The sequence below is a fragment of the Balaenoptera physalus genome (assembly GCF_965194825.1).
Source record: "Balaenoptera physalus genome assembly, chromosome: 7".
Taxonomy (NCBI): Eukaryota; Metazoa; Chordata; class Mammalia; order Artiodactyla; family Balaenopteridae; genus Balaenoptera; species Balaenoptera physalus.
The window spans coordinates 15,214,575-15,235,776 of record NC_138886.1 but is presented as its reverse complement, the minus strand read 5'-3'; the positions used below and the strand labels follow the sequence as shown (position 1 = coordinate 15,235,776).

Here is a 21,202-nt window from a genome sequence, read left to right as displayed (position 1 = left end):
AAAAGGGCAGGAAAGTAGGATGGTAAAGGCAGAAGGAAGGAAGGGAGGGAGGAAGGTGAAACTTACATTAAATCTGGGAAACTTCCCTTCTTACTCTTCTTTGATAATAATTTTCTTAATATGACCATCATCTCTGAAATAATATGGACCATCAGAATTGCTTACATAAAATTTTTCCATACTCATAATATTCTTATTTTTCTATGGAAGATAGATTTGTCTAGTGCAGAGTTTCCTCAAGTAAGCTATATAGAACATTATTATGAATTAAATGAAAAATATAAAAAGTTGAAACTATGTAGTCAAATTTTGAGAAAGATTGAATTAGATTTTAAAATCTCTATGACAGGACTTTGTCAGGAAATGTGCTTATACATAATTTGATTTCCAGGAGAGGGTAAATCATTGAAGCAGCTCCCAAATTTATTTGACCACACAACACCTTTTTCTCAGAGTTTCAGAGGAACTCGTGCACCGTGGGAAATGACATGAAAATGTTCAGTCAGAAGAATAACTGTTGCCTGGGAATCAGGAGTCGGGGTAGGTTTAACAACCCCACTAATAAAGATCGTGGCCTTTGCCATAACATTCCCCCATCAGAACCTTAATTTCTTTATCTGAAAAGAAGAGGGAGGGTCAGATATGATGCATCCTAAGGTCCCTTCTAGCTCAGTTCTAACATTCTATGGTTCTGTGATGAAAAACAGACACAAACTTGGGGTCATGTCTTCGTGCCCACCATTTCCTCTATGTGGAATGCCCCCTTTCCACTTGCACGAGGACAGATCCTTCCCTCCAATGCCATTGCCTGTCCTAAGCCTTTCCTGGGCAACTTGGATTAGCATGCTTTCACTCCTGAGGTTTCCTGTGGAAATATTTCATTTTCATACGAGGCTGCCTTGAATATAGCTCATACCTTCTTGAATTCATTTAATCTTTGAGGGCGATTATATGTCGTGCATTGTGATTACAAAGGTGGGAAAGACACAGTCTTACATATGCCTTCTCTTCCCACTCAGCCCTTGAGGATATGTCAGTCATACACAGCCTCCCAAAGAGCTCAAGAAAATGACTTAATCTAGGACAAAATCTATCATTTGTAAATCCCCATTAAAGACCATTTAATGTTTAAACCAATGATTTCAAGTCATTTTTTAAAAGACTTGGAACCCTTTACTCAACTCTTACACAAGAGTAATAAAGCCAAGAAGATAAAGTAGATCTGCTCTAGGTAGATGGCAAGGTGAGGATGGATTCTGAGGCAATCTCACCTGCTCAACCCCCCTACTCCCCCGGTGCACCTCCAAAGGGTTTCTTAGGACCCCTACTGAATCTCAAGCCCTCATTTTACAAGCAAGGAAACTGAGGCCCAGAGAAGGAATGTGATTTACCCAAAATTAAAAGTGACTCTTAGAGTCAAAGCTGATTCCCAGGTGGCAGCCACTAAATCTGTGTTTTCCAAATCATGGCACAAAAAATACTACCAGTATGTGAAATGATTCCAGATGATTCAGAGGTGGTACAGCTTGTCTTTTAAGGGCATGATAGCTATTTTAGTGTATATTGCAAAGTATAAATTACTTATCAAATATTTGGTTTTTATGAGTATTATTGCTCAGGCCAAGGTCAAGGAAAGAAAAGGAAAAAAGAAAACTGAGTCCATTTAAATTTGATTTAGGACAAATTACTTAGAAATTTAGCAAACTCTGCATTAAAGCACGTGTCTCTGCTTCTTCAGGTCTTTTTTCTACCAAGAACTGTTCACTGGTCCACCATATCTTACTACTTAAAATGCTCATTACCCAAGTAATGCACATTCATTAAAGAAATATCAGGCAATACAGGTAAGTATAAAGGAGAGACTGAAATTCACTCATAGCCTATCGCCCAAAGATAACCACTCAAATATTAGGGTGCACCTTTCAAAATAGCATGCTATACACAATATTCTGTACCTTATGGGTTTTTTTTTTTACACTATTCCAAGTGTTTCTCGTTTCTGGGCTTTCTCCAGTTGCGGCAAGCGGGGGCCACTCTTCATCGTGGTGCGCGGGCCTCTCACTATCGCGGCCTCTCTTGTTGCAGAGCACAGGCTCCAGGCGCGCAGGCTAAGTAATTGCGGCTCACGGGCCTAGCTGCTCCGCGGCATGTGGAATCTTCCCAGACCAGGGCTCGAACCCGTGTCCCCTGCATTGGCAGGCGGATTCTCAACCACTGCACCACCAGGGAAGCCCTGGGTTTTTTTTTTAACTTAGTAGGTTACCAAAAAATATACCCATATTGATAAATGTCACCATGAGTGCCATTGATTCAGCACTTAACTGTATATAAGGCATGTTGCTAAGCGCTTTACACACGTGATATTCATTCTCACAGCCAAACTATCAGGGAGGTACTGTTGCTAGCCCCGTCTTACAGGTTCCCTATTTTCATCCCACCTTCTAACATATAAATGTGCTTCTCTACTATCATTCCGAATGACTCTGGATATTCCATGATATGCTTTGTTTTGGTGTTTCTTTTTTCTCCCAAACACTCTGAATTCCTTCTTCTCACACAAATAATTAATTTACTTCTTGGAATGGGGAATTTCTTAAAATGGAAGGATTTGCATCTTCTTTTAAAAAACAGGGACAGAGACAACGATAGCGGTAGAGATGGAAAGAGATCTGATCCTGCTCTAAAGCATCTCCTCTTCTCCCCGCCTTCCTCTTGATCACTTAACTCTAGCCACACTGGTCTCCTCACTGTTCCTCTAACCCACCAAGCACAGTCCAACCTCAGAGACTTTATTCTTGCTGGAATGCTCATCCCTGGATGTCCTCATGGCTCTCCCATGACTTCAGACAGACCTCTGCCCAACGTCAGCATCCCACTGAGGATGTCCATTGCCCATCTATACAAAACAACCCGCCCTCTCCCACCAGGCTGCCCTCCACCTCCATGACACTCCTCTCCACCTGACATACTATATGTTTGCTTGTTTATTTATGTCTCTTCTCCCTCATGAGAAGGTCAACTCCAAGCAGGCAGGGGCTTAGTCAGTTTTGCTCACTGCTGCATTTACCGCTTCTAGAACAATGTCTTACACAGAACAAGTGTTCAATAAACAATGCCTGTTTCTTAAATGAAAGAATGAAAGTCACATTTCATAAAAGGTTGCATTCAATAAAGATTTCTGCCAATGCCCCAGGAGAGTGTCTTTTTCCTTCATTCTTACCAAGACTGGATGCTGGCATTAAAAAAAACCACACATATCTTGATGATGTTGTGTGGCATCACATTCCTATGTTCATTTGTTTGATTACTAGGGAACCTGAATATTTTGGTTTTTTGTATAGGTTTATGAATCACGTGTGTTCCCCATCCTATTTTTAGCTGGAAGTTCCATCCCCAGATCATATTCTGGCAAAAGATGATCTTATGACCATATCTGGGCTCATGTTCCATTAATAGAGAGAACTCTGCCTTGGACATTTCCCCCTATATCTATTGCTCTTCTCCTTTCTACCTATTCTCAACTACATTCAATATTCCTTTATACACTCACATGTGTGTCTGTGTGTCTGTGTGTGTGTGTGTGTGTGTGTGTAGAGAGAGAGAGAGTATATATAGATATCTATCTATATACATAGAGAGAATATATATACATATGTATTCTATATATATTTTACATAATATATATTCTGTCTATATATATCTTTTCTCTTGCAACATTAGGCTGTCACAATTCATGCCACCTCCACCCTGCTATTTCCTGAGCCTCTTTTAAAAGTGCTACTGTTACCAGAGGTGGCTTTGGTGATTCTATTCCCAAGAAAAGTAAGATCTTGGCTCTTGGCTGGGGCCCAGAGTCAGAAAGTAGCTTATTCTATGACCACTGGTCCTGGTCTCAGCAGCATTGGAGCTTCCACAACTTAAGGGTGCAAATAAACATGCTAAGCTAAGGTTTCCTGCTGAGGCATTGTGAAGTTAAATTACTATTTTAAGAGGCTATGAAGTTGGCAGCCAGAAAGCACTGGAAGAGTGGAAGATATTCATGACGCTGACAGATAAAGAAGGAGAGAAAGCAAAATGCAGGTTATTAAGGAGATTTAAGAAGTTTCCCTCCAGTGACACCATTTATAACATCTGCTGGAGCACGTAAGATAGATGCCTTCCTCATTTAGGCATATACAAGACTGGGATTGAGGGCAGGGACAGTATGACAGAAGGCTTAAAGATTTCAACAACGTACCTGGCCTAAAATAACAGAGACCAAACAGCAAGAATCCACCTTGATTTGGGGAAGCCACCAAGGTTCTAGGGGCTGGACCATGCCTTAGGGGTGTGTGTAGATGGAGGGCAGTTCAGTGGAAAGACGTTATGTTTAGTGTCTGATGATATGGGTTTGAGACCTGATGCTATCACTCATTTTTTATCTTGGGGCAAATCCTTTCACCTCTGAGGCATGAGGTCCTCACCTGGAAAATGGGGAGAAGAATTCCAACTTCAGAATGTGACCGTGAAGGTTGAATAAGATACACATGTTAAGATATACAAGCAGTTGGTAAGATACATGATGAAGACGAGGAAGAGGGGAGTCGTGAGGAGGAGGAGGATAAACAGGGGTCACACGAGGGCATGCAGCCTGCTGTCAATCAGCTGCTCTCCCACAGGCACCTGCTGAACACCCAGGTCTTACAGATTAGGACACCAAATCAAGAGGTACAATGACATGGGCTGTAGGGGACTAGGGTACCACGACCAACTCAGATACAGTTGGATCCTAAAGAGGAAAAAGTGTATATGTAAAAAAATGAGAAAGTTGACCCGGACCATATTGAAGATGACTTTTCAGCCCTGATTGGCCAATGATCATATGGCTACATCTGGTTTCTGACACATGGTAATAGAGAGAATTAAAAAATCTGCCTCAATCATTTTGAATCTTTCAAGGCCTTCTTCCACTCTTAATCTCTCGCCTAACTGCTGGTATCACATTGCCATATGAGGGGACAGGATTGGTAAAAACGATGGAGAGGGGCTTCCCTGGTGGTCCACTGGTTGGGGTTCTGTGCTTCCACTGCAGGGGGCGCGGGTTCAATCCCTGGTCAGGGAAGCTCTGCATACCACGAGGTGCCTCCAAAAAAAAAGAAAAGATTCAGAAAGCTCATTTGCAAGGTAGTGCCTCGAACCTGATAATAATCTCTTTCCTACAGGACATTTCCAGTTGGGGAACATACCTGGGGCGTGGGCGACATTTAATCTAATGCAACAGGGTGTAGTAATAATAAAAAAAAAAGTTATAATAGTTAACATTTATATAATGGTGATGAGCTGCCAGGCACGATTCAAAGCACCTATCGTATAAACACATTAAAACCCCACAATATCTCTATGAGGAGTGACTATTGTTATCATCATTTTACAGATGAGGAAACTAGCAGAGAAACATTAGGTGATCTGGCCAAGGTCACAGAGCTAGCCAGTGGCACAGCTGGCACGCAAACTCTGGAGTCCACGCTTTCAACAACTACGCTTTCAAGTGAGACAGAAATAGTACAAATCCTCACCACATGATTGACTCAGTGTGTGGCCTTGACCGAGGGGCATCACTGCACTGAGCCCTAGTTTCCTCACCTCTAGCATGGGGGATGATACTGCTTATGCATGTGCTTGTTGAGAACATTCAACAAGATATCTATGCCAAGTACCCATTACAGCTCAAAGAATGGGTGACATTCTTGGCATACCCACTGCTCCACTTCAAGAATGGTTCTCTAATTGTGATAGTTCAGCCATCTCTAAATATTGTGGGCGAAGACCCTTCCAGAACTCCTCAAGTTCTATCCTATGCTCTGCCTAAATGTATAATTCCCACTGTCAGGAATGAGAGGAGAGGGCAGGTAAAACTGTGGCTGATCTAGTAATATTTTCAGGAATCATTTGCAAGGTTTCACTGGACTTTGAATGATGCTGTCCTGCTGATATGCATTCAGAATAAATTTCTTTATGACCCCTCTCAGCCCTCCCTTGCCTCGGCCATCTCTGGTAATGGCACTTGACGAGGAACACGTCACCTCAGAGAGTCATGACTCCAAAACTGGTCCCAGTAGGAAAACCATATTACCACCCCCTACTGGGTAATCTACTTTTCAGTCTTTCCCTCCATTCCCAAACATATCAAAGTGCTGATTTTCTTTTTTTAATGGCTCCTGTGCTTTGTGCAGATGTTTTTATAGTGCCAGGTAAGGTTTCTTGCGGGTCCTTCCCCTGATGTGCCTGTAAACCCAGAGCTCATCAAATTCCATGAGAAATTTAGCTTATCCACTACCATGTAAACCAAAACATAATTACTTAAGGTAGATATCACGGTTCTTGGAATGTCTTCCATATCGATCTTGGGGGTTTCTGGAGTCTCTAGGGATTCCACAGCCCACCAGAAATTCACCTACATAAGAACTGACCACTTGGAAGTGTGGGTCCTCTAAAAAGCAATCGTATCCTAGATGTCTGCCCTTCCCCCTCCTGAATCAGCTTGTAATCTGTAACTCAACTGCTCCACAATACCCCCAGGATCCAGTATTTCTCAGAGAGGTTCCTACTGGTTCATTTGCAGGACTTCTGAAAGGCTAGATAAATTATGCCTCAGAAACCCCTCCGGGCCAGTATTGGGTTAACCCTTACAAAGGGTTCTAGCTGTTCAGATGGGCCATTTACTTGGAACCCTGCTGCTCTGACCTTTGCAATTTACACAAAAACCACGACATCTTGCTTTTGTTAATTGCCTTATGCATCTACCTCCTCACCCTTGGGGGGAATACAGTCTCTTAGCTGTTCCCAAGATGGCCCTGACACTGTTGTATGCAGCTCTGCACCCTGTGAGATAATCACAAACTGAGAACAAGATTTGTTCAGAATGATGTATTTTGTGTCCACCCCAGGCTTTCTTTCCTATGTGTGTCCCCCAAGGGGTAGCGGACAGGCCTGGTAATTTACCACTCTTAACTTTCCCACACCCTGTCTCTTTCAGTCTGTTCCCCTTAAGGCCACCTGCAATCTCCAAAAGACAGTTCCTTTGAGAGATAAAGATGCCCCTCACCCTCATATGCAAAAAAGAAATTAATTTCACATTTCCTCAGCCTCCTTATCTTCTTAATTGTCTTCTCCACCCCCTCAGTAGCAAGGGCTGTCTATGGATTTCTAGGCAGCCTTTCTAGGCGACTATGTTCCAGGAGGACAGTGGGTTTCCTGCTAACACGTAATCCCTTTGATATTAAGAGTTACAAGAAAGCCACCTCTATCCCACTCAGCAACACTTTGTTGAGTCACAATCTGTGCCCTGAGGTATGACTTCTTTTTGATTTGCTTTTTTGAGAAGACATCTAAACCTTATGATGAAGTGTGGCTATCGCGTGTGAGTCTCTCTCTGCTTTTACAAGAATTTCGTCATGCACCATTTCTGCAGAGCTGGGCAAATCCCTTCGGTAAGGCAGGCCACCGTGTAGTCCTTCTTAATTGGCAGAAGGCAAGCCCACAGAAAGGCAGATATGTTCTCAAGGTGGTCCACATATACGGTGGTAGGAGCCAGGACTAAAATCAGGTGCCCTGAGTCTCTGTGCTCTTCGTACACTTGGAATTAATGAAGATATAACATGAACAGATGTCATCTCTGATCTCCAACACTTTATAATCATAGCCATCCGCCTCCTTCCTCTACCATCACCATCTCTGTGTCTTCTTTTAATCTTACCCTTCCCCAAACTCTCACAGAACTTCTGAAATGGCAATGAGCAGTCTCCATGAATGCTAATTATTTATGGATTTGCAGACCTCCTCTAGTCTTGGCATGATTCATCGCCATACCCCCAAGCCATTTTGTTTAAGGCCTTTCCCAGACAAGAGACGCAATAAATATTTGCTGATCCAAACTGATTCCAGCTTTCCTCCTTTTTCATCAGACTTCATTTCAATTACTTCTCCCCAGGTATTCATTCCTCTCCTCCTTTTCTAGCCATTCCCCCCTCTCCAGGTCCTCCCCCTCCCTTTAGATTTGGGTATTTCCAGAGTGTGTAGCACTCAGAGCAGGACTAGAAATTAAGAGTAGAGGAATTCATTGAAATGACTGATTAAAAATGGACACGAAGAAAACCCACAGAGAACATGTAATGATGAGCTTCTGTCAATCTCCAAACTCTCCTCAGCTCAGTCCTCAGACTACCTACTTCCTAGACAGGGAGACTGCAAAGGGGAGATGTCTAGACTTCTCATCCTTCACCTTGTACAAGACCTTTGTGATCTGGCCTCTCCCTACCTTATTTTCATCTTATGACATTCCCTTTCTCATGCAAAAGCTTCAGTCACACTATCCCTTAGATTTCCTAAGCTTGACCCTGCCTAGTGACGTCATCACTGTTCTTCTCTCTGCCTCTGATATGATATTCTTTCCCCACATAATCACAAGGTTTAAATCTCAGTTCTAATATCACTCCCTCCGAGAATTCTTTTCCTGACGACCCTATCTAAAGTTCTGTGACCTACATTTCTTTCTAGCCTATTACCCCCAATTTTTATTTGCATGACATTTACTATTACATGAAATTGTTTTGCTTGTCTATGTCTTTACTCATTTATCAGCAATCTCTCCCCACTGGATTATGAGCTCCATGAGAACAGGACCAGGTTCATGCTACAATTCTGATGCCTAGATCTGTGCTGTTCAGTAAGTAGCCACTATCCACATACAGCTACTTAAATTAAAATAAAAGTGAATAAAAATTAAATAAGATAAAAAACCCAAAGTAACACTAGCCATGTTTCAGGGGCCCAGCAGCCACATGTGCTTCGTGGCTACCATACTGGACAGCACGGGGAGCATATCCAGCATCACAGAAAGTTCTATTTGACAGGACTGGTCTATAGCAATGCTTGAAAAATAGTAGGCAGCCAATAAATATATGTTGAATCAATAAATGAATGAACGTCCCTTTTAATCCTCACTCAACTTCACCTCTCCCTTTTGTGGCTTACCCCATAAGTCAGATAAACTAGACGATGCCTACAGGACAACATACAGTTTGGTGAGGGGCCTGAATGGATGTTACAGGAGAAAGGGCTGTGAAAATAGGCCCATCTAGTCTGAAAGAGAATATCTGCGGTTATAAGATTGGAAGAGAATTATACTTGTGTTATATGATTTTAGAGACTTATGGATGGAAGGCAGATTTAGTGTCAAGGTGAGAAAACATTCCAGCAAAGCTCTCCCTAGACAACACAGGCTGCTTTGTGTGGCAAAGAGTTCACTGTTGCTAAAAGTACTAAAAATGAGACTGAGTGGCCATGTGTTATGGATATTAAAAAAAAGGATTCTTGGTTCTTGAATAAGGAGAAAGGTTTGGTTATAGTGAAACCTTAAAACACTGAGATTCTTTGATGAATGTCATGAAACATCAATTTCAAAGAGTTAATAATATGCCCCCAACTGTTCCTAGCAACTACTGAACAACCCAATCCTCTTGGCCATCCACAACAGTTACCATTAACTCAGACGTACACTGGAAAAGGCAGAGATGCTGAAGCAAGGAGGACTTAGGTTCAAATTCTAGCTCTGTTGGTTATGTGAAGGGACCTAGCCATACTGAGTTTCACTCTCCTCTTGGGCAAGGGACCTATACATCCTGCATTTCACTTTCCTCTTCACTAAAAGGGGCTGTGTCTGCCTCACTGGGTGAGAAGGAAGATTAAATGAGAACAAAACTAAAGACCCAGGAACACAGCAGGGAAACTTTCACTTCCAAGTAGGACAGAAGTTTACTTGTCTGTATCATCATTGGTATCCCTACATTATTGGTATAGGTGGTATAATTTTGAAGCCATGATTGCATTGCTTTGAGTGAATATGAAACAATTATCAGAAAGAGAAAGAGGGAAAGAGAGAGAAAAATTACAGCTGTTGATCAAACTGGGCTTCAAATGTAACAGTAAACATTTCTAGAGCAACTACCCTGTGTCAGTCCCTGGGGATAAAAAGATGCTCCTAAGATCTTAGACCATATTGAAGAGGGCAAGTGAGACACAGGCCCACAGAGGTATGAAACAGGGCAAAGAGAGACACAAGCTAAAATAGAGTTTCAGACAAAATTATATGAAAGAACACGGTAGAAAGAGATTAATTACAAAATAAGATTTGGGGAAGACTTCTTGGAAGGGTCATTTGAGCTGGATGCTGAAATACAGGAAGGATATTAAAAATGTGAGGCTGACATTGTGAGATGGAGGAGAGAAAGATAGAGGTACTCCTTGCAGAAGGGGTTAGAATGGAAAACAATGAGTGGAATTATTTGGAGAATGACATTTGAAGATTCGTCCTCTTCACATGACCCCCATCTTGTCTTTAATATGATTACTGGGAGTTCAGTGGCCAGTCTGTTAATCTTTCGATTTTAGCAAGGCGGACGCAGGTACAGAAGATGAGTAGGATATGGCTAACCCTAGTGGCCTGGTCAGGTGATAGGTACTGGTGATTTCATCTAAGGAATCGGGAGGGGATAAGCTAGAGGATGCAAATCAGAAATTTTCTCTTCCCACAACTGAAGGTCCCTTGGGCAAAGACCTTTCCAGAGAAACAGAGGACATTTTGGTCAAAAGCATAAACTCTTGTAAGCACTAAGAAGGAGATGTTTTATTTGGACTGACCAGGGGAGAGTGTTTTTAAGGTCCCCACCTGTACAATTTCAAATATATTCATTGCAGTCTGAGCTGGGCTATCTAAACTCAACAGGGGCTCAACAGCTGATTTGGAATCTCTGATCTGTCTCTTCTTGATTGAAATGGAGTCACAGCTCCCCCTTCTGGGAGCTAAAGCGCCATCCAGCCCCGGAAAAGCCTGCGTGGAAAGGCTCTATTGCAGATGGGCCTGAAACACCCATGTTTTTTTCTCCATGCTCACCTGCACCCCAAAAAGAGCATCTAGGAGTCCGGGAGCACACTTTTGCTTGGACATGATTCTAAACTTCTTAAGAGCCCATCTTTCACAGGGCTTTATACTTCCCGTTCCGTGGGACTATGAGTCCCAGCCTTCTTGTGGGTGATGCTTTTATATAGGGGAACGCAATTTGGTGCAGAGGTTGCAATTCTCTTCTGGGAAATATACCAAGTAGAAAAGATTTCTACATCTGCGTGTGTCCGTGTGAGTGCATGTATGCATGTGTGCTTGTGCATGCTCCCGTGACGGCAATGTGTATGATTGTATAGGGGTAAGAGACTAATTGATGTAAAGAAATGAATTTGCCTGAAGTATTTGCATTGCTAGATGGGTGGACACTTGGCTCTGGGGAAAGCAAAGCATTTCTTAATAAAGAGCTCAGGTACAGTCCAGATGCTCTGCTGGCTTCTGTCTACTAGGCATGGGCAGCATTAGGTCCCTAGCTGTGTGTAATTCTCTGAAGGCATTAGAGAAGGAATGTATGTTCTGTGCATGTGTGTGTCTGTCTATCTGTTTCTGTCTGTCTAACCGGGAGTGTGATTAAAGCGTTGGACCCTTTCTCTCCAGGTCATGTTTCCAGATGGAACAGCTTTGAAATGCATCTCTGAAATGAGAAGTTTGATGAGGGAAGATAATCGATTATCTTGGATGGGAACATGGTGGCAGGGTAGGGGTGGAGAGCAATATATAGTCCCTGGGCAGTGCGGCCAAGAGGAAAAGACATTGATCTGGCTGTCAGGCATCATAGGTTCTAGCCCTGGGCATCCCACCAACTCGCTAGAGAATGTTGGGGACTTCTCATGTCCTCTCTGGCTACAGACTCCTGCCTGTCTGCTCTTCAATATTCCATCCAGCTTCTATTGTCTATGTATTAAAAAAGAGAGAAAATGATAGCAGTTCCTAACATGGGGTCTCCTCCTTTGCCTTCACACACCCCACCTAAAGTGAACTGGGGACCTCTGCTCAGACATGAGCTTCCCGAAGCAGATCCCCTGTGGCCATGTGAAGCTTCAGCCTGAGGTGTCAGCCTCTGGCCAGAGAATGGTGTGTCTGCAAGTGCCTGCAGGTAGCACCGTCACCCACCCGCCAGGGCAGGTTCCCGCGAACACATGTTTGCTTTTATCTCTCCCCAGAAGATAAATATATACATATAGGTTTTTAAGACAAGTATATTTCTACTTTTTTCCCCTAGAAGACCTTTCCACTGGCCCCTTCCTGCCTAGGTAGACAAGAGGCTGTGTTCCCAGCATCTCAGTCCTTGTCCTCCGGAGCCTCATTGCCTAACAGCAGAACAGCTGCCTCTTACCTTGGGAAAGTAACAGCTGCTGAGTCTGGAGGCCATGCTAACAGCAGTAAAACTCAGCATTTTTGCTGAGTAGGGCAAGCCTTTAAGACGCATCCGGGAATCAAATCAATGGCTGGCCCCAGAGTCCAAGCCTAGCAGGACCTAGCCCGGGAGGCCAAAGGACTTACCTAGACAGCCTCCTAGAAGGTGGAGGAAAGAGGAAAAGGGGGGCTTGACCCGAACTGTCTTCCTTACTGAGATTCTTCCCACCAGCCCTGTGTGCCCTTGGCAGTACGTTGGAGCCAAGCAAGAGATGCGAGGTGCAGATCAACAGCAGTTTAAGTCAATTACCGCCACACTCCGCCATGAGTTCTCCACCCACAACCAGTTCCCAAATTGTAGGTCTCCTTCAGTATTGAAGCACACACACACACACACACACACACACATACACACACACACCCTCTCTACCTTCTCCCAGGATCCTCCTAAGCCCAGTGGAGCCACGAGGAGGCACAGTATAGGAAAAGATTCCCTTGGGTCTCCCCAAGCCTGAAATGGGAAAGGGAAAGAGGGATCTGTCTTAGGGAAGTGCCCCATCCATCTCCTACCATATTTCTCAGAGCTGCCCCCAGATGAAATTTCCTCTGCGATTCTGTGTAGCTATGATGGATGAGCAAGTCCCTGAGGACCCTTTCTCCTTCCCCTGGAGGGGGACCCATACAGACTTGCCCAGATCCTCCCCCAGAGCACAGAAGCAGGAGGTGCTGTAATGCTGTTGGGATTACAAACAGAGAAGCAGGGTAGACTCTATCCCAGACTTGCCCCACATGAGTCCACCTGCGACTTCTCCCAGTGACTCCAAATTCCCATCAGAATCCTGGAATCTGCCCAGTGTGGAATTTAAAGTGACAGCCTCTCATTGCCTCAGGGTTTGGCCATTTCTCTTTCATATCAAACGGTGAGTCCAAGTGTAGCAGATCTCCATCCTTTGGAGAAATCTTCCTTCAAAGGTACCAATATTGGGCTAAATAAGGTACCATGCCGAACCCCGGAATCCTCCCCAAATCCCAAGCCCAGAGCCCCAAGGGGAATCCACAGCGGGTTTCCCGATGGCTACGTGATCCTATAGTAAGGATCCCATTCCCTGTACGCTGGAGAGACCTAATTAAAAAGACACACGAGAGCACACAAACATACACGTACAAACATGCACACACACATCGTGCCTTAAGTAGGTTAGAGGACCTCTCTTCACCCCCCTCCCCTATACACACACACACACACACACACACACACATCACAAACACACGCATCGAACGCAAACGACGCCGCACACGCAAACACACACTAGCACCATATCAAGTTCTCACCATGGTACACACGTCGGGAGCGCGCGGGGAGCACACACGCCACTTCCTAAAACCCGCATTTAACCCTCTGCGCCCCAGAATACAGAGACTCCCCCCCCCCTCCAGGGAAGCTGAGAGGACTTGCAGGCGTCGGGGTGGCCGAGGGAAGCGCGGAAAGGGGCCGGGAGGGGGAGGGGCCGGGCGGGCGGGAGCGCCCCGAATGCGGTCCCGGGTGGTCTCCAAGGGCAGCGAGGCTGCCTGCCCGGCGCCCGGCGCCGCCTTACCTGGAGTCAACGTCCGTCTTTGGCGGAGAGCTGCGCGCGGACGCTTTTTATTCGGCTCGGAGGGAACTTGGGAGAGCCCTGCGTCCAGCTCGCATACCGGGAACGGCGCGGGCACTGCAGGCGTAGGGGTACCTGGCTCCTAGCAGCCTGGCTCATACTCAGCCGTCAAGTCCCCTTCGCTGGTCCCGAGGACAGGCATGAATCCCGGCTCCGGAAGGCGGTCCCTGCTGCCTCTGCCTCCCGGCTCTCCGGCTCTGGCTCCCTCGCTCTCGCCCTCTCTAGCCTGCGCTTTCCTCCCCCCCTCACCCGCGCCAGCTCAGTTCGCAGCCCTGGGGCCCGGGAGCGAGGCGACTAGCGAATGGAGAGGGAAGTCCAAGTGCGTCGCGGTCTCCGGGCGGGGAGCAGCAGAGGCCGGGCTACGCGGGGGGAGGGACTTACCCGGCGACCGGCGAAGATGAATGGGGGAGCGGCTGCCTAGGGGCGGACAGGGCGGAGCCAGGAGCCGGGGTTTATTCTGAGGAGTGTTTCGTACATCTTTAGGCGGAGGAGGAGGAGGAGAAGAGAGAGGACGAGAGAAGGGAGGCCTCCTCGGAGGGAGGGGCGGCCTGGGTGGGCTGAGGCTGAGCCACTGGGGAGTCTCGTGGGTCTGGGGATGGGGTGGCGTCTCTCCGAGTCTGAGCACCCAAAGGGACTGTGTGTGGTGGGTACGCGCAGACCCCCGCATCGTGATGCTCTTAAGCGTGTCTGTAGCTGTGTGCGTCGCGGGTATCTGTTTCTAGGTATGCGGGTGCTTGTGTGTCTGTGCGTATCTATTCGAGTGCGGTTTTGTCTGGGGAGGTGCCCGTGTGGGTCCGTTTGTATCTGCGTGGCTCTCTGTGAGTACTTCAGACTGTTTGTTTCTCTGTATGTGTAGGCATGAGCCCACGTAGCCTCCCAGAATTAATAAGTGTTTCTCTCTACGTGGGCAGGATGTAGGAGTGAGACGCTGAGGGGACACAAAGTTCTCTCGATACCACCAGAGGCAGGAAAGGGGCGAGGGTACGGGGGCTAAGGCATTAATACAGAGAACCAAAGACTCCCAATTTAGCCTGAAATGCAGGCTGGGGTTGCTGGCACGGGGCCTCTGCCTAAAGCGGAAAAGAAGGCCAGAACACATCCTGAATTCTCACACAGCGCATATTCTGTATTTTTGCTTACTTTGCTTCCTTTTTTAATTTAAACCAAATCAGCAATGAGAGTTCCTAGTCCCTGGAAGCTTAGGCAAGTGTAGGCACTGGCGAAGGTACCAGATGAAGGGGCAGGGAGCAATAAGGAAAAAGTGATGAGAAATTTAAAGGAACCCAGATTCAGTAAAAGTGCAGGCTCTAGATGAGTAAGAATCCTGTAGGTATGTGATCTTGGTCAATTCACTTACCTCTTAAGCTCTAATTCCTCATCTGTGTAACAGGATAATATAACTACCTATCTAACATGGTTGGTGTAATATTTAAATGAGTTAATGTATGTAAGATCATTTGGAATACTCCCCGGCACCTACTGAGTGCTCAAAGCATGTTATCTTTAATTACAGTTGCTATTGCTACTAATGTTATTATTACCCAAAGGGTGATAGGAGAGAGATGTGATACTTAGACCTAAAAGGATCTAGGGGCTAGTGAATTAATTAGAGGAAGAGGAGCCTTGAAACGGACCCACACGGGCACCTCCCCAGACAAAACCGCGCTCGAATGGAAAAGAAATTCTTGAGTGAGGAATTAAGAACTTGAGAAAAAAAATATTTAATTGGCAAGGAGGAAAGGGAAAAGAGATGAAAAGAGAACGAGCCTGGGTCTGGGAAGTGCAGGACTGAGGAGAGGAGGTGGGGAAGAGAGACGCAGTAGCCAGTTCAAAGTTCCTCTCTCCTCCTCCTGTCTGCTCCAAATGACGGGCAGTCAGCACCACGGACAGCTCTCCAGCCACTGACCAAGGAGGGATTTTTCTCTCTCTGCCTGCTAGAAACACCTCCCTTTTTGCTTGGACAATTTTCTCCTTCCCTCGGCTTCCGGCTCAGGTTCAGATCCTGGCCCATGATTCCTGAGACAGTTCTGCCTTTGATTCCAACCACAAAAAAATACACTCACCACACACACTGCTTCTCCCATCCATCTCAGTATGCAGCCCCAGGTCGCTATCTTCTCTTGCTTCTTCCTTCTTCCTTTCTTCTTTCCTCTCTTCTGCCTTTTTTTTTCCTTCTCTGTCTCTTTCTACTCCATCTCTTCCTTTATTTTTTCCCTCTCTTTCTCTCTGCTTCTCCATCATCTCCCAGCTCAAATATCCCTCCTTGAGTGATTTTAGGCTACAGCAGGCCTGCTGGGAATGAAGTTCTGAAATCAGTCTGAAACATCTAGCTAGGCAGCTTCAGAGGAGGACCAAGGTACAGACTGATTCCTCTTAGCTTTTCTCTCTTAATCAGTCTCCCAAGATGGCTGTGGTCCAGATGACTTAGAAAGAGGGGACTTAACACTATGGAACATTTTCCTATCTTCCTCTCCTACACCTCACACAGTCAGTATTTCCCCCAGGAAACACAGAACCCTTCCAAGTTCCAATTACTTACTAAACAGAGAGAAAGAGAAAAAGGAGACAGAGAACTTTTGAAATTTTACTATGCATCAGGCATTTCATTTGGGGCTTCCCTATATTATCTTTTATAATTTTAAAAATGCTATGAGGTATGAGATAGGTAATAGCATGCCAAGGTACAGCTAGTAGGTGATGGAGTCAAGAATTGCACACCCAAATCTAACTCTAAAATCTTTACTGTGTCCCCTGGGAATAATGGGAAAGCTTCAGGGTGATTGAAAGAGCTTAGGATTTAATGGGGTCACTGCATCCAACCCTAAATATCAACTTAAATGGCTGAGACCATGGCATCCTCTGTGCCAGTGGAGTATTTATCAGCTCTTGTCCCTGGAGGAGGAGGTGTAGGCTTTGCATGGATATATTTAAGACTCACCCAAGTCTCATGGTTTCTGAGTTTTGAATAAAACTTCAACCTTTCCAAGTCTTAGTTCATTTGCATTTGACTCTGTTTAGCTTCCTTGTTTCTATGAAGAAAGGCTAAAAGGGCCATTTTTAAAGTCTCCAAAGATTCTTTGGTCATCAGAAAAGTTCTCAGTGCAAAGCATTCCTAATGACTTATGGAGGAAGCAATCGGAACCATATGGATAACATTTCTGCAGAAATGCACACGGGTGGGAAAAGGTTTAGAGGCCAAAAATATATTTCTTTTTTTTCTTCTTTGCCAAAGAAAGAACATTTAAGGCAGCTTGAGATATGTGAGAAATGTCTTGTTCTTTCTTTGGGGTGGGTGTTGGTGAGCAGCTGTTTGCTATTTCCACTGAATTTACCAAGGGCTTGCATGGGGAGGGAGGTGCCAAAGGATTAGGATAGACTTAGGAAAGAACTTCCTGTCTGTAGATCCTGGGTGATATTAGAATGGGACCTTTTTCCAAGGACATTTAGTGAGACAATGGGATGTTTCCTTAGTCTTCAAGACATGATGGTTTGATAAGCACTGGATTATAGTTTTAGAGTCATGGACTCCTTTGAGAACCTCACAATTTCTATGGACCCTCTCTCTTGTGAAAAATATGTTTTTAAAATGGCCACAAAATTTTGCATGGAATTTCACTGAATCCCTCTTTGCCAGTCTCATTCATGGAAGTCTACACCTGGACCCCAGATTCAGGACATACAGAGTAGATGACTTTTACGGTCTTCAGCCTGACCTTAGATTTTATAGATTGCTTCATTTAGATTTGAGATTAAAAAATTGGAAAAGGAAAGCCAACAGAGAAAACAAAACAAAAGGCAAACAGCCTTTTTTTTTCCCCTAGAAATAAACAAGAAATATAGATAAATGTTCAGGGTTGAACTGGAAGTTTTACTTTCCTCTTCTTAAATAAAGATAAGTTTTGGCCCTATTTGTGCAGGACTCTGAGCCACCTGCTACTGCATCAAAAGCTTACGTTTACTACTCTGTCAAATCTCAAAGGAGTTAAAATCCCTTAATCTGGGGTGCTTTTGGTTCAGAATAGACTGAACAAAGGCAGGAAAAGTCCACCTTTGTTAAGTGCCTACTGAATGTGAGGTGATGTGAAGGATTCAGAAATAAATATCTTCCCTGGTCTCTGTCTTCTAGGAGTCTGAAGTCCATTGCCAAGTCAAACTTATCCCTAAACAATCACAATGCACCACAGAAATTAGTGGCATGTGCAGGATCTATAGGAGATGCTACAAGAGCTAAGAGGAGGAAAAATTTGCCTCTATATGAGGTATAACATTTGGCACCTATCGAGTTATTTCTATTTTGTTTTAAAAGCAGTTGAATTAATAAGAACTAATATTTACTGAATGATTTACTTTGTATGAGCAACATTCAAGCCTTCCATGTCTTTCATCTAGGTTTTTATGAGCATCTCCTAATTGAATAAAATTAAAATTCATTTTCATTCTCCCTCTCCCTCTCCCTCTCCCTCTCTCTCTCTCTCTCTCCCCCCCCCCCCCTTCCCTTTCCATCCTTACTTTTTCCCAAACCTCCTGGGACAATATGGTCAAAACACAACTCTTATCCACCATTCTACTTATCCAGAACCTGGAGGATGTTTACTTATATACCAAAATATCAAAATCAGAACCTTTCTGTCCAGAATTCAGTGCCCTCCATCATCTGGCCTCTGTGTTCTTTACTATCTTATTTATATCTAATCATCACCTCTGTACCTTCTCTGTTAGCAAAAATTAATGCTCACCGGCTCCTGGTTCCCAGTGTCCCTCTCTCTGTGCCCTTAATTAGACAGGCCCCTCCACTGCCACGTCTTTTTCTCCCAGCAACCCTTCACTTCTGCATAACCAAATCTGACCTCTCCTTAAATATTTAGTTCACATGTCATATCCTCCATGACTTCAATCTGGATAAAATATTTTAACATGAAGTGTGCAAGGATGCACATGATCTTTCTCCCTAATATTATGTCTCCTCCTTCACTCCAACCACACTGACCCCCTTCCAATTACTAGAGTTTACAAAGTTCCTTTATGCCCCTAGGTCTTTGTGCTAGCTATTCCCTCTGTCAGAAGCCACCTTCCATTACTAGCCAAGTCCTGCTCACCCTGTAGGTATCAGGGTAAATGTCACTTCTCTGACCTCCAGACCAAGGTAGGTCTCCTGATATCAATTCCCTCACAACCCTTAATGTCTCCTTTATAACATGTATCATCATTGTAATTAAACAATTATTGGTGATATCATTGTTTAATGTATATTTCTTGAGCTAGAACTAAAACTCAAAGGCACAAAAGATACCTTTGTGATGAGATCTTGGTACATACAAGTATGGTGGATATGTATTAACTATGCCCTATGTCCTAGGAACTACTCTCTGTGCTTCACAAATAATATTTCATTTAATCCTTCAAACAGTCCTGTGACACCAGTACTGTTATTATGACTATAACTCCCATTTTATGATGAGGAAAACTGAGGAGGTTAAACAAATTGCCCAGTGTCGCCTACCAGAACCAGGATTCAAACCCAGTCACCTTGCTACAGAAGCCAAGCCCATAGTCACCATGCTACCTAGCCCTTTGCATGGGAGGAGTCGTATATATTTATTGAATAAACAGGAGTTCTTCCTAAACCCTTCAATCTTTAAGTCTATTGATACTCTTCACTTTCTGCCTCTTATGAAGCTTATTTACATATGTGAATCATGCTCTTGGTATCTCAGCTATGGCTGCGTTCTTTTAGCAAACACACTGAAATTCTGGAGCCATGTCATCACCTACGAACACCCTGACAAGGGTATGCACCCTTCCTGGTCTACCAACTGGCTCCCCCAGGCACGAGAGTGGATGTCTTCGGACATGAGCACATGCAGATTGTTTTGCTAAACATGCTCAGCTCTCTCTCTCTCTCCTCGTTTCTTTCGTGTTGCCAAAGTTTCAGCTGCCTTAGGTCTGAGCTTGCCCAGGCCATTACCCTGGTGGAATATGACTTCTAAAAAGGGTTTTAGAAAGGTATTCAGGAACATACTATCCTGTTGGCTCAGGCTCAAGGGATAACATTATTGCAAATTTCAATATTCTACTTGAATTAATAATTCAGCACATGTAAGCCTTTTTGAAATCTCAGATAGTCTCTCCCTTGTTTTGCTTTGTTTTTTTGAAACCTTATTTTTTGCAGTGACTGAAAGATGAGGTAGGCACAGCAGGTAGCCCCACTTTACAGAAAAGAGAGTAGGCTCAAGGATTTAGTATGACTTGCATAAAGATAATACTTTATAATAATGGACCCACAACTTGAACCCAGGTATTCAAACTCAACAAGACGGTTCTTTATTTTTCTGTTAAACATGGTTTTGGTGGTTTAATGATAGAACAATCTATTCCTTCTCTTCTCTGTTCTCACATCCCTCTAATAGGCCTACCCTACCCCAGCTCTCACTCTCTGCCACATTCCACTAGGGGGAGCCCTACATAGGCTATTGGTAGCATTTGACTGCCTGACATCCATTTTCCTCTTCAGCTAAAGGATCTTTATTTTCCTTTGGGAAACCAGCCTTCTAAATTTCTCAGTTCTTTTGGTCCTACAGGTGCTGATTCTACCCCCCAGCTCTAGGGCATATAACCAAGGCTGGCCAATCAGGGTGTTCTACCCCAATGGTCACTGTGATTGGATGAGAGATGAGTATTGACACAGATTGGTACAGAGTCAGCCCCAGAACATTTACTGCAACCATTACTAAAAAGTACTCCTAAAACCAAAATAATAATAGTGGACCTACTTAGCTGGCAGAATCGAAGCCTGGAGTTCTGGCGATTACCTTTGCCACCGCAATGAGGAGGCCTGACTGAGACTGAGGGCAACATGGAGGAACGCTTACCCACAAAATAGATCCAGAGGTGCCTTAAGTCACAGACAGATACTTCATCCTATGAGCCAATAACTTTCCTTTCTATTTAAGCCAGTTTCATTTGGGTTTTGTCACTTGCTACTAAATGTATCCTGAATAATATAGCATTATAAATCAGGATGATTGACTTTTAGATACACAACTTCGAAGTATTTGATTTACAGAGAGCAGAAGTAGAGAGATGAACTTGGAGCCAGGTGAATGGCCATTAATCCACTTCTGTCACTAGTTAAGCTCGTTCCCCAGACAAATCAAGTCTGTTTGTCCTCTGGGCCATGTGTTCTCAACTTATTTGGTAGGCAGAATTCTATTGTTGACCCCCAGTGACCCTTGCCCTTGTATAATCCCCTCTCCTTTAA

General features: G+C 44.3%; 1 protein-coding gene across 4 annotated transcripts in view; it reads right to left on the bottom strand.

Annotated features, from left to right (window-relative positions):
- BRINP1 (BMP/retinoic acid inducible neural specific 1) overlaps nucleotides 1-21,202 on the bottom strand; it is a 505,846-nt gene that overhangs the window by 168,195 nt on the left and 316,449 nt on the right. Inside the window, exon 1 of one of the 4 annotated variants that reach the window (XM_082470423.1) lies at nucleotides 13,888-14,241. The exons of the other annotated variants lie outside the window; for them this stretch is intronic. The gene's annotated coding sequence lies outside the window, so the exon portion shown is untranslated. Of the gene's footprint in view, nucleotides 1-13,887; nucleotides 14,242-21,202 lie in introns of those variants that run through there. 4 annotated transcript variants of the gene reach the window in all.